The 12,913-nt window shown below is 44.7% G+C and overlaps 1 long non-coding RNA gene across 1 annotated transcript in view; it reads right to left on the reverse strand.

Annotated features, from left to right (window-relative positions):
* The window catches only part of LOC137623779 (uncharacterized), a 38,704-nt gene that overhangs the window by 15,347 nt on the left and 10,444 nt on the right, over positions 1-12,913 (reverse strand). Inside the window, exons 2-3 of the long non-coding RNA XR_011040636.1 lie at positions 9,938-10,045; positions 8,567-8,743 (exon numbers count right to left, since the gene is read on the reverse strand). This is a non-coding gene — a long non-coding RNA (uncharacterized lncRNA). The remainder of the gene's footprint in view (positions 1-8,566; positions 8,744-9,937; positions 10,046-12,913) is intronic.

A 12,913-nucleotide genomic window follows, 5' to 3' on the forward strand; every position in this document is an offset into this window, starting at 1 on the left:
TGTCCTAATGGCTGCAACCAGGATGCTGGACCTGTCCTGAAAGGACTGACTTTTGCTTAAGGGCCTCGAAACCTTGTCTCAGGTTTCTTGTGCGAAAAGCCTTCGGATGACGAGGAGAAAATTGTCTCTCTCGCCTTATGGTAGGGGAGATCTTGGTAAGATACACCCGATACCATAGAGGGAAACGTCTGTTCGCTGATCAAGGCCTCTCGAACCCATAAGTCGTTCGACATTACTTCTCCCCTGGGCTTGGGAGCTTGCAAGAGGTCCCGGACTAGGTGAACGACAGGCACGAACAGACGAACCCTCGGACGCAACACTGTAACACTTTGCGCAATATCACTTTATCACTACGATTTTCTGTTTTGCACTTATTTCACTGAAATCGAAACTTTTACTGATTTCTACCTGAAGCACGCAATTCTACCCTCATCAAAAGGTAGTAAATGCGAAATCAGTCGTATAATGCAAGCACATTAATACCAGCAAAAAAACAGTAAACATCTTTTAAGATAAAAAAAAAAAAAAAAAGTCAGTGGTTGGGGAAGAGAAGAAACACTAGTTCATTCAAAACTACGTTTACAATCTCTCACCGTACATTGCCTGGGGACGAGAATAAAACTAAAAAAGTTTTATCCTTTCTCCCCGTACAGAGACTAGGGACGAGAGTAACTCGAGAACAACGTTACCCGCTTGAACGGAACGTTTTCTCTCCTCTCTCTCCCTCCGTCTCTATCTCTCTCTCTCCCTCCGTCTCTATCTCTCTCTCTCTTTCTCTCTTGATTTCGCACCTAAGAGAAGAGCCCAATTACATTTCGTCAAAAAACATGTTATTTGACCAAAGGAAAAAACTGAAAGGTTTTTCAATTAAAAAGTTCCTTTAAAATAGAATTTAAAACATTTAAACTTTGAAAGAAGAATGAACAAAACGTCAGAATCGATTTACTCTTTCTGCAAAGTGAAACCGTGATACTCTCTCTCTCTATCGTAACGATAGAGCGCAAACTGCGTAGCATAAATAAACTAAACGTTAGTTCATCTTTGAAAACAGTACGAAGACTATTCAAAGAAATTCTTTCATAAAATATTTATTAAAAATATTCATTTAAAAAGTTTTAAATCATTAGCTCTTTAAAAGCTATTAACGATTGAAAGGGCTCAACGTTGGTTAACTTCGGTTTCCAAGTTAGGACCGCCTACTCTCAGGAAAGGTCGCATATAAACAAAACATTAAAAATGTTATTTTTATTAGTAAAATAAATTTTTGAATATACTTACCCGATAATCATGTAGCTGTCAACTCCGTTGCCCGACAGAATTCTACGGGAGGGATACGCCAGCTATCACAATACTAGAAGGGGGTGTACTCACCAGCGCCACCTGTGGCCAGGTACTACAGTACTTCTTGTTGACACCTCCTCAATTTTTCCTCGGTCCACTGGTTCTCTATGGGGAGGAAGGGAGGGTCAATTAAATCATGATTATCGGGTAAGTATATTCAAAAATTTATTTTACTAATAAAAATAACATTTTTCAATATTAAACTTACCCGATAATCATGTAGCTGATTCACACCCAGGGGGGTGGGTGAAAACCAGTGTACAAGATTAAAAGATAGCTAAGTATCCCGTATTTCATATAACAGTTATCTCAAAATAACAATGAAATAATAAGTACCTGGTAAGGAAGTCGACTTGAACCGTTACTCTGCCTCTTTTTTAAGTTCGTCTTCCTTACTGAGCGCAGCGTTCCTCTTAGGAGGCTGAATCAACTCAAAGGTGCTAAAGTATATAGGCCTGCAACCCCTACTAAAGGACCTCTACACAACCTCTAACCCAGGCGCTTCTCAAGAATGAATTGACCACCCGCCAAATCAAAAGGATGCGGAAGGCTTCTTAGCCTACCGTAACAACCATAAAAACAACAATAAAAGCATTCAAGAGAAAGGTTAAAAAAGGTTATGGGATTAAGGGAATGTAGTGGCTGAGCCCTCACCTACTACTGCACTCGCTGCTACGAATGGTCCCAGGGTGTAGCAGTTCTCGTAAAGAGACTGGACATCTTTAAGATAAAATGATGCAAACACTGACTTGCTCCTCCAATAGGTTGCATCCATTATGCTCTGCAGAGAACGGTTTTTATTAAAGGCCATCGAAGTAGCTACGGCTCTCACTTCGTGGGTCCTTACCTTCAGCAAAGCAAGGTCTTCCTCCTTTAAGTGAGAATGGGCTTCTCTAATCAGAAGCCTTATATAATACGAAACCCCGTTTTTGGACATGGGCCTCGAAGGTTTCTTGATGGCACACCATAAGGCTTCTGACTGTCCTCGAATAGGTTTTGACCTATTAAGATAATATTTCAGAGCTCTGACAGGGCAAAGAACTCTTTCTAGCTCGTTACCTACCATGTTGGAGAGGCTAGGTATTTCAAACGATCTAGGCCAAGGACGTGAAGGAAGTTCATTCTTAGCTAAGAATCCGAGCTGTAAAGAACATGTTGCAGATTCGGATGTGAACCCAATGTTCTTGCTGAAGGCATGAACCTCACTGACTCTTTTAGCTGTCGCAAGGCAGACGAGAAAAAGAGTCTTGAGGGTAAGGTCCTTGAAGGAAGCTGACTGGAGAGGTTCGAACCTAGGTGACATAAGGAACCTTAAGACTACGTCTAGGTTCCAGCCTGGAGTGGGTAGACGACGCTCTTTAGAAGTCTCAAAAGACTTAAGGATGTCTTGAAGGTCCTTGTTGGAAGAAAGGTCCAAACCTCTGTGGCGGAGAACTGAAGCCAACATACTCCTGTACCCTTTAATCGTAGGAGCTGAAAGGGATCTCTCATTCCTAAGATGTAATAGGAAGTCAGCTATTTGGGTCACAGAGGTATTGGTAGAGGAAACTGCATTGGCTCTACACCAGCTCCGGAAGACTTCCCACTTGGATTGGTAGACTCTACGAGTGGATACCCTCCTTGCTCTGGCAATCGCACTGGCTGCCTCCTTCGAAAAGCCTCTAGCTCTAGCGAATCTTTCGACAGTCTGAAGGCAGTCAGCCGAAGAGCGTGGAGGTTTGGGTGCAACCTGTCTACGTGAGGTTGACGTAGAAGGTCCACTCTTAGAGGGAGAGTCCTGGGGACATCGACCAGCCATTGTAGTACCTCTGTGAACCATTCTCTTGCAGGCCAAAGGGGAGCAACCAGCGTCAGCCGTGTCCCTTCGTGCGAGATGAACTTCTGAAGGACTTTGTTTATGATCTTGAACGGTGGAAATGCGTAAAGGTCGAGATGGGACCAGTTCAGCAGAAAAGCATCCACATGAACTGCTGCTGGGTCTGGAACTGGGGAACAGTACAAAGGAAGTCTCTTGGTCATGGAGGTGGCAAACAGATCGATGGTCGGCTGACCCCACAAGGTCCAAAGTCTGTTGCACACGCTCTTGTGGAGGGTCCATTCCGTGGGGATGACCTGATCCCTTCTGCTTAGGCGATCTGCTGAGACGTTCATGTTGCCCTGAATGAACCTCGTAACTAGGGTGAGGTTTAGACTTCTTGACCAAATGAGGAGGTCCCTTGCGATCTCGTATAGGCTCCTCGAATGGGTCCCTCCTTGCTTGGAGATGTAAGCCAAGGCTGTGGTGTTGTCGGAGTTCACCTCCACCACCTTGCCTAGCAGGAGGGACTTGAAGTTCAATAGGGCTAAATGAACTGCTAGTAGCTCCTTGCAGTTGATGTGGAGCGTTTCCTGTTCCTCGTTCCACGTTCCCGAGCACTCCTGTCCGTTCAAGGTCGCGCCCCAGCCCGAGTCCGATGCATCCGAGAAGAGATGAAGATTGGGGGTCTGAATCGCCAACGATAGGCCCTCCCTGAGAAGGAGACTGGTCTTCTACCACAAGAGAGTGGTCTTCATCTCTTTGGTGACTGGGATAGAGACTGCTTCGAGAGTCAAACCCTTGTCCCAATGAGCTGCAAGATGGAATTGAAGAGGGCGGAGGTGGAGTCTCCCTAGCTCGACGAACAGGGCCAACGATGAAAGGGTCCCTGTGAGACTCATCCACTGTCTCACCGAGCAACTACTGCTCTTCAGCATGCTCAGGATGCAATCTAGGGCTTGGCTTATCCTTGGGGCCGATGGAAAAGCCCGAAAATCCTGACTCCGAATCTCCATTCCCAGGTACACAATGGATTGGGAGGGAATGAGCTGAGACTTTTCTAGATTGACTAACAGACCCAGTTCTTTGATCAAGTCCAAAGTCCAGTTGAGACTCTCCAGACAGCGACGACTCGTGGAGGCTCTCAACAGCCAGTCGTCTAAATAAAGGGAGGCTCTGATGTCCGATAAGTGGAGGAATTTTGCTATATTCCTCATCAGATGCGTAAACACCATAGGAGCTGTGCTTAGGCCAAAACACAGGGCTTGGAATTGGTAGACAACCTTTCCAAAAACGAATCTCAGGAAAGGTTGGGAGTCTGGATGAATAGGAACGTGAAAGTAAGCATCTTTCAGGTCCAACGAGACCATCCAGTCCTCCTGCCTGACCGCTGCTAGGACTGACTTCGTCGTCTCCATCGTGAACGTCTGCTTGGTGACATAAGCATTGAGCGCGCTGACGTCCAGCACCGGTCTCCAACCTCCTGTCTTCTTGGCCACCAGAAAGAGACGGTTGTAGAAGCCCGGGGATTGATGGTCCCGGACTATAACCACTGCCTTCTTCTGTAAAAGGAGCGACACCTCCTGGTGCAACGCTAGCCTCTTGTCCTTTTCTTTGTAGTTGGGAGAGAGGTTGATGGGAGATGTGGTCAGAGGGGGTTTGCGGCAGAATGGAATCCTGTAACCCTCCCTCAGCCAACTGACAGACTGGGCGTCTGCACCTCTCTTTTCCCAGGCTTGCCAGAAGATCTTGAGTCTGGCTCCTACTGCTGTCTGGAGATGAGGAGAGTCAGTTTTTGCCTTTAGAAGTCTTGGAACCTTTCCTAGACTTGCTCCTGGAAGAGTCTGGACGGGAGCTTCCTCGGCTGGGGGCTCTACCACGAAAGGGCGGAATAAACCTCGTAGCAGGAGTATCAGCCACTGGGGTGCGATAAGTCCTGGGGACTGAGGTAGCAACCTTAGTCTTACGAGCTGATGAGGCCACAAGATCATGGGTGTCCTTTTGTATCAGGGCCGCAGACAAGTCCTTAACAAGCTCTTCGGGAAACAGGAACTTAGAGAGCGGAGCGAAAAGGAGTTGAGACCTTTGACAAGGTGTGATGCTGGAGGAAAGGAAGGTACAAAGCTGCTCCCTTTTCTTAAGCACTCCTGACACAAACATCGAAGCAAGCTCGCCAGATCCATCCCTAATAGCCTTATCCATGCAGGACATTAAGAGCATGGCTGAGTCCTTGTCCGCAGGGGAGGTCTTCTTGCTAAGGGCCCCCAGGCACCAGTCTAGGAAATTGAACATCTCAAAGGCTCTAAATACACCCTTTAGGAAGTGATCAAGATCTGAGAAGGTCCAGCAAACCTTAGAGCGCCTCATTGCTGTTCTACGAGGAGAGTCTACCAAACTTGAGAAGTCAGCCTGGGCAGAGGCAGGTACTCCCAAGCCTGGTTCCTCTCCTGTGGCATACCAAACGCCCGCTTTAGAAGTGAGCTTAGTCGGAGGAAACATAAAGGCAGTCTTTCCTAGTTGCTGCTTAGACTGCAACCACTCCCCTAAAATCCTTAACGCTCTCTTAGAGGACCTTGCAAAGACGAGCTTAGTATACGTTGACTTGGCTGGCTGCATGCCCAGCGAAAACTCAGATGGCGGAGAGCGGGGGGTAGCAGAGACAAAATGGTCTGGGTATACCTCTCTGAAAAGAGCCAAGACCTTACGAAAGTCAATAGGAGGCGGAGAAGACTTGGATTCATCCACGTCTGATGAGGGGTCCAGGTGTGCAGCCTCATCATCAGAAACCTCATCACCAGAGTGTAGCGAAGTGAGAGGTAAGGTATGCTGAACAGCAGAATCTGCACGAGCTGGAGCAAAAACGCTTGTGGTTTCCTCCTCAAGTCTCTGTTGAGGGAACACCTGAGGCTCAGGCTGCAAAGGCTGGTCAAAAGAAGTAGCAGAAGGTAGGCGCATGGGTGGAGGAGGCTGACTCCTGGCATGAGTGTCTTGCCTCAAGGGTTGAGCTTGCTGTAAGGTGAGCGGATGCGCAGTAGCAAGTTCCTGATGAACGAGTTGAGGTTCCTGAGGTGTGAGCTGCGAGAGTTGGGGTAGAGGCTGCGCAGAACGCATAACTTGTCTCGCGAGTTGAGGTTCCTGAGGCGCAAGGCTAAGGTGTTGAGGCTCTCGCCTTGAGGAGGGTTGAGGTCGCTGCAGCGAGAGCTGAGGTGTCTGCCTCATGGATGGGAGAGGTTGTTGTACCTCAAGAGAGTGTTGCCTCACTGGTGGAACCGCAAGTGGAAGCGGAGGAAGTAAGGTATAAGCTTCCTGTTCCCATTGCTGAGGTTGCCTTAAGGAAGGCGGAGGTAGCTGCACACCACTGGAAACTGGTAACTCAGTACGTGGAAATGTATCCTGAGGAGCCTCAACATCGTACGCCTGGCAGGCAGGACTGCGGTTAGGCGGAGCGATCGCAGGAGGAGGTGTAACCTTCTCAGCCTGACACTCACGCATCAAGACCGCAAGTTGTGACTGCATGGACTGCAGTAGAGTCAACTTGGGGTCGGCAGACACTAAGGTCTGCTGAGGCAAAGCCTTAACAGAAGAGATCTGTTGCGGCAGCACCTTACTCCTCTTAGGAGGAGTGCCTTCAACTGATGACTGCGGCGAGTCAGAGCTGATCCAATGACTGCAGCCAGGTTGTAGAGCTCTTGAGGACTGGACTCTGCGTTTGAGAGGTCTTGAGACCTGAGTCCAACGTTTCCTCCCTGACAATTCTTCAGCAGACGAGTAAAAGACGGGCTCAATCGTCTGCGGGTGGGAGTGACGGTCTCTGGAAGACACGCCCGCAACCACCGAGGATACTTCTGTGCGCCGATCAAGGCCTGCCGAACCCTTTTGCCCTTCGACATTGCTTCTCCCCTGGGCTTGGGAGCTTGCAAGAGGTCCCGGACTGGGAGGACGACTGGCACGCACAGAAGTACCCTCACGCACCACACTGACACTGACACTAGCACTTGGCACTGCACTGACACTAGCACTCGTCACAGCACTGGCACTATTACCACCCACTGCACTCTTGACCTTAAGTTCCTTGACTTCGGCCATAAGAGACTTATGATCACTAACCACCGACTCCACTTTGTCACCTAAAGCCTGAATGGCACGCAAAACAACAGACATATCAGGTTGAGGGCAAATAGTAGGTTCGGGGGTAGCCACTACAGGGGGAGGAAAAGGTAGGGGATCATGAGGTGAGGAAAAAAGTGAAGAGCGAGAAGAACTTCTCCTAACTCTCACTCTCTCTAACTTGGTTGAATACTTAAGAAATCGGACAAAATCAAGTTCCGAAAGTCCGGCGCATTCCTCACATCGATCTTCCAACTGACAGGGTCTTTCCCTACAGTCAGAACAAGCGGTGTGAGGATCTACCGAGGCCTTCGGAATACGCCTATTACAAGACCTACATCGTCTATGGGGTGGGGCTTGTGAAATGTCAGACATCTTGAATCAAAGAGTTAGCCAAGTGGGGATTCCAAATCAAGCAAAAAGATCGTTAACCATTAATCAGAACTAAATAATAGCTATCTAAGCTAATATAGAAGTTTTCCAGTAAAGCGACAGCCGAAATCTGAGAGAAATACTTCACCAAAAGCCGTGAAAATACTCCAAGATCATAAGCGTATCCCAGAACGTCTTGCCGGAAGCACGACAGAGGAAAAATTGAGGAGGTGTCAACAAGAAGTACTGTAGTACCTGGCCACAGGTGGCGCTGGTGAGTACACCCCCTTCTAGTATTGTGATAGCTGGCGTATCCCTCCCGTAGAATTCTGTCGGGCAACGGAGTTGACAGCTACATGATTATCGGGTAAGTTTAATATTGAAAATTCATTTTTTATGTTTATTATAACTGGAAAGTTAATCGAAGAGGCCTAATAAAGGCGGTGAGATATAAAATATATAGAGGAAAATCTATAATTAATTTATAACGTGATAAGATAATTACTAAAAGCCTAAACACACTTCCGTCTAAGGGAAGGGTCGGCCATTTAAAAGTCAAAGAAAGTCCATACTCTCTTTGTCACCAAAAATTAAATCTATCCAAAACGAGTTCAAGATTTAAGATGAAGATAAAACACCTGCACTGCGAAAGCTCAAACCAAAATGAAGTACTTCACCAAATATGTTGAGAAAACTCCAGGTTCTACAGCGAGTAAAAGTACGTCTTGTCGACACGTCGACAGAGAAGAAATTGAGTCTTTGTTTACATTGAGTATGGTATCTGGCCGACAGTTGGCGCTGATGGGCACACCCGCAACCTGTGTAGCGATCGCTGGCGAGTTTTTTGTACAGTTTTTTGTCTGTCGAGCAACAGAGTTGCAGCTATATATTCACCGGCTAAGTTAAATATTTAAAAAGGAGGTTTTATAATACTGTTTATATGTACATTACCTGCATTTTTAACCCAGTATGTTTGTACTGTACAAGGTTTCAAGGCTCATCACATATCAAAACTGTAACTTATCTTGTCAGATGCACAGCAATTGTTGCCAACCTTTATACAGTATTAGGTTTGGTGGTTAAGCTTGTTTGTCAGATTACAGCTTTTCCAAGATTCCCTTCATTGTCCTAAAATAAAAAAAAAAAAAATTATTACAAGGACAACTAATAAATTCCAACATAAACCATATACATCTTAGACTACAATCTAAAACATGGATCATTAGGACAATTATTGTTAAATTACTGTATTTTAGAAAATATTAACATTCAGTTTATCCCTTAAAGGTAAGACATATCTGGTCTGGATCTTCATTTACATCCTTACATATGGCTTTTATGGCTTTCATACTACATTTATCCGCATACCTCATGGTTGCCTTTCTCAGTAACATTCATTACTGGTTACACTTCAAACCCTCTTTGATTTTACTTATGCATTTGTATGCGTAAGTTAGCAATTCAATTTTCATTTCGCTACATGGAAACAAATCCCTTTATAGAGCAGCAGTCCCACTCAGCAGAGGGACCATTAATTTTCAAATGGGCACAGCCAGGACCCCTATTGTTCAAAGGGTAATATTTTGAGTTGGAACATTGTTACATTGTTGGTGACAATTACACTAATGTACTTCACTTTACATCAGTGAAGTTGCTCAGTTATTGACATGAACAACTGTCTAACTATTACACTCAGTACAACTGTTCTTGCCTCGATGAAAGTAAAAATATCATCAATTCATATATATCATAAGGACTGCTTTTTATAAGTTCCAATGAATTTTCCACCATCACCATTAATTCACTCCACATTTTCAAATACACAACCCCAATAAGTAAATGTATTCATAATCAAATAAAAAAATTCCTGTAATCTACAAAATATATTAAGCTAAATCCAGATTTAATGAGAGAGAGAGAGAGAGAGAGAGAGAGAGAGAGAGAGAGAGAGAGAGAGAGAGAGAGAGAGAGAGAGAGAGAGAATCTCAGGAACATTAAATTCGAGAGAGAGAGAGGAGAGAGAGAGAGAGAGAGAGAGAGAGAGAGAGAGAGAGAGAGAGAATCTCAGGGAACATTAAATTCGAGAGAGAGGAGAGAGAAGAGAGAGAGAGGAGAGAGAGAGAGAGAGAGAGAGAGAGAGAGAGAGAGAGAGAGAGAGAATCTCAAGAACATTAAATTCGAGAGAGAGAGAGAGAGAGAGAGAGAGAGAGAGAGAGGAGAGAGAGAGAGAGAGAGAGAGAGAGAGATGAGAGAGAGAGAGAGAGAGAGATGAGAGAGAGAATATTAATTCATATGGAAACAATATAATCAAACAAAGCTTACCTTCTACAACAGAATCATTGAAGTTGATTTTCATTTTTTCATAAACCAATCATCATACTATGGTGTATCAGGACTTCTTTTATAAAAGGCACCCCTTGTAAGACGCCACTGAAAAAATTAAAAATACCATTAATGTACTGTACAGTACTGTACTTATGATTCAATGTTGTATACAAGAAATAAATCTTCTACTGCATACTGAATGCAGGGCTTAAAGAATTCTAAAAACATGCTGGAAACCAATGAGTTAGTGTAATCACAGATAAATCAGCATGAAGAAGCAACTCTTCTATATCATTTATTTTCATCAACCATTTTCAAGTTTGTTAAAAGATTCTAGGCAGATGTATATGTGGACTGAAAAGAAAATTTTGAAATAATTTGTATATTTCTAAAATATAAACCTGTAGCTCTTTACATAGGGGTATTATTTCGACACTAGCTGAAACCAACCGTTAAAGCTCTTACGATGTGTAACTACCCTCGCTAATTAGTAGAAGGGGAACAGGGAGTATACCCACCACCCTGCACACACCATCACTAGCAAACAATTGTCACTTAGAAATTGCAGCAGGACATCTGGGGGAAGGTATTAGCAGGACCAGTATGTGTAAAGAGCTACAGGCTTGTATAGTTTGGAAAAATACTAATTATTTCCAAATTTGACATTTGTTCGGCACTTAAGATAAACCTTACACTTTACATTGAGTCGCCCAATGGTGGTTGGAAGTCCTAAAACCAGACTGGCTGGAGACTGCCCGGATGCTATCTTATGCTGCACACAAGCTGTTTTAGAGGGCACCCTAACACCTTGTGGTCCTTATAGGATGACGCCGGGGCAATCGATGCGTGTAAAATTTAGCAATGTGACTTGACCAGGTAAGAGTAAAATTGAACTAAGCTCCTCACTTAACCTACACATTGCCAGACTCCACCTTGCTTGGAGAACAGGGACAAATATATACAAATATGTTATTTTGATAATAAAATAAATTTTTTGAATATACTTACCCGGTGATTATAATAGCTGCAACTCTGTTGCTCGACAGAAAAACTCTACGGAAAAATTCGCCAGCGATCGCTACACAGGTAGGGGGTGTACTCAACAGCGCCATCTGTCGTTCAGATACCCAGTACTCATTGTAAACAAAGAACTCAATTTTCTCCTCGGTCCACTGTGTCTCTATTGGGGAGGAAGGGAGGGTCCTTTAATTTATAATCACCGGGTAAGTATATTCAAAAATTTATTTTATCAAAACATTTTTCAATATTTAACTTAGCCGGTGATTATAATAGCTGATTCACACCCAGGGGGGTGGGTAGAGACCAGCAAAATATGTTTACATCATATGACCTAAGAATTTTTATTTCATTTTAGAAGTTATCAAAATAACTAGACAAAATAAATAGGTACCTGGTAAGGAAGTCGACTTGAACAATTACTCTGCCTTTTTAAGTACGTCTTCCTTACGGAGCCTCGCGATCCTCTTAGGATGCTGAGCGACTCCTAGGAGCTGAAGTATCAAGGGTTGCAACCCATACAACAGGACCTCATCAAAACCTCTAATCTAGGCGCTTCTCAAGAAATGACTTTGACCACCCGCCAAATCAACTAGGATGCGAAAGGCTTCTTAGCCTTCCGGACAACCCAAAAACAACAATAAAAACATTTCAAGAGAAAGATTAAAAAGGTTATGGAATTAGGGAATTGTAGTGGTTGAGCCCTCACCCACTACTGCACTCGCTGCTACGAATGGTCCCAGAGTGTAGCAGTTCTCGTAAAGAGACTGGACATCCTTAAGATAAAAAGACGCGAACACTGACTTGCTTTTCCAATAGGTTGCGTCGATTATACTTCGCAGAGATCTATTTTGTTTAAAGGCCACGGAAGTTGCGACAGCTCTAACTTCGTGTGTCCTTACCTTCAGCAAAGCTTGGTCTTCCTCATTCAGATGGGAATGAGCTTCTCGTATTAACAGTCTGATAAAATAGGATAAAGCATTCTTTGACATAGGCAAAGATGGTTTCTTAACTGAACACCATAAAGCTTCAGACGGGCCTCGTAAAGGTTTAGTTCGTTTTAAATAGAACTTAAGAGCTCTTACAGGGCATAAGACTCTTTCTAGTTCATTTCCAACCATACGATAAGCTTGGAATATCGAACGATTTTGGCCAAGGTCGAGAAGGCAGCTCGTTTTTGGCTAGAAAACCAAGTTGTAGAGAACATGTAGCCGTTTCAGATGAGAATCCGATGTTCTTGCTGAAGGCATGAATCTCACTGACTCTTTTAGCTGTGGCTAAGCATACCAGGAAAAGTGTCTTTAAGGTGAGATCTTTCAGGGAGGCTGATTGTAGCGGCTCGAACCTGTCTGACATAAGGAATCTTAGTACCACGTCTAAATTCCAACCAGGTGTAACCAAACGACGCTCCTTCGTGGTCTCAAAAGACTTAAGGAGGTCCTGTAGATCTTTATTGTTGGAAAGATCTAAGCCTCTGTGACGGAAGACTGATGCCAACATGCTTCTGTAACCCTTGATAGTGGGAGCTGAAAGAGATCGTTCTTTCCTCAGATATAAGAGGAAGTCAGCTATTTGAGTTACAGAGGTACTGGTCGAGGATACGGATACTGACTTGCACCAGTTTTGGAAGATTACCCACTTCGATTGGTAGACTCTAAGGGTGGATGTTCTCCTTGCTCTAGCAATCGCTCTGGCTGCCTCCTTCGAAAAGCCTCTAGCTCTCGAGAGTCTTTCGATAGTCTGAAGGCAGTCAGACGAAGAGCGTGGAGGCCTTGGTGTACCTTCTTTACGTGTGGCTGACGTAGAAGGTCCACCCTTAGGGGAAGTGTTCTGGGAACGTCTACTAGCCATCGAAGTACCTCGGTGAACCATTCTCTCGCGGGCCAGAGGGGAGCAACTAGCGTCAACCTTGTCCCTTCGTGAGAGGCGAACTTCTGCAGTACCTTGTTGACAATC

The sequence above is a fragment of the Palaemon carinicauda genome, chromosome 30, assembly GCF_036898095.1.
Source record: "Palaemon carinicauda isolate YSFRI2023 chromosome 30, ASM3689809v2, whole genome shotgun sequence".
Taxonomy (NCBI): Eukaryota; Metazoa; Arthropoda; class Malacostraca; order Decapoda; family Palaemonidae; genus Palaemon; species Palaemon carinicauda.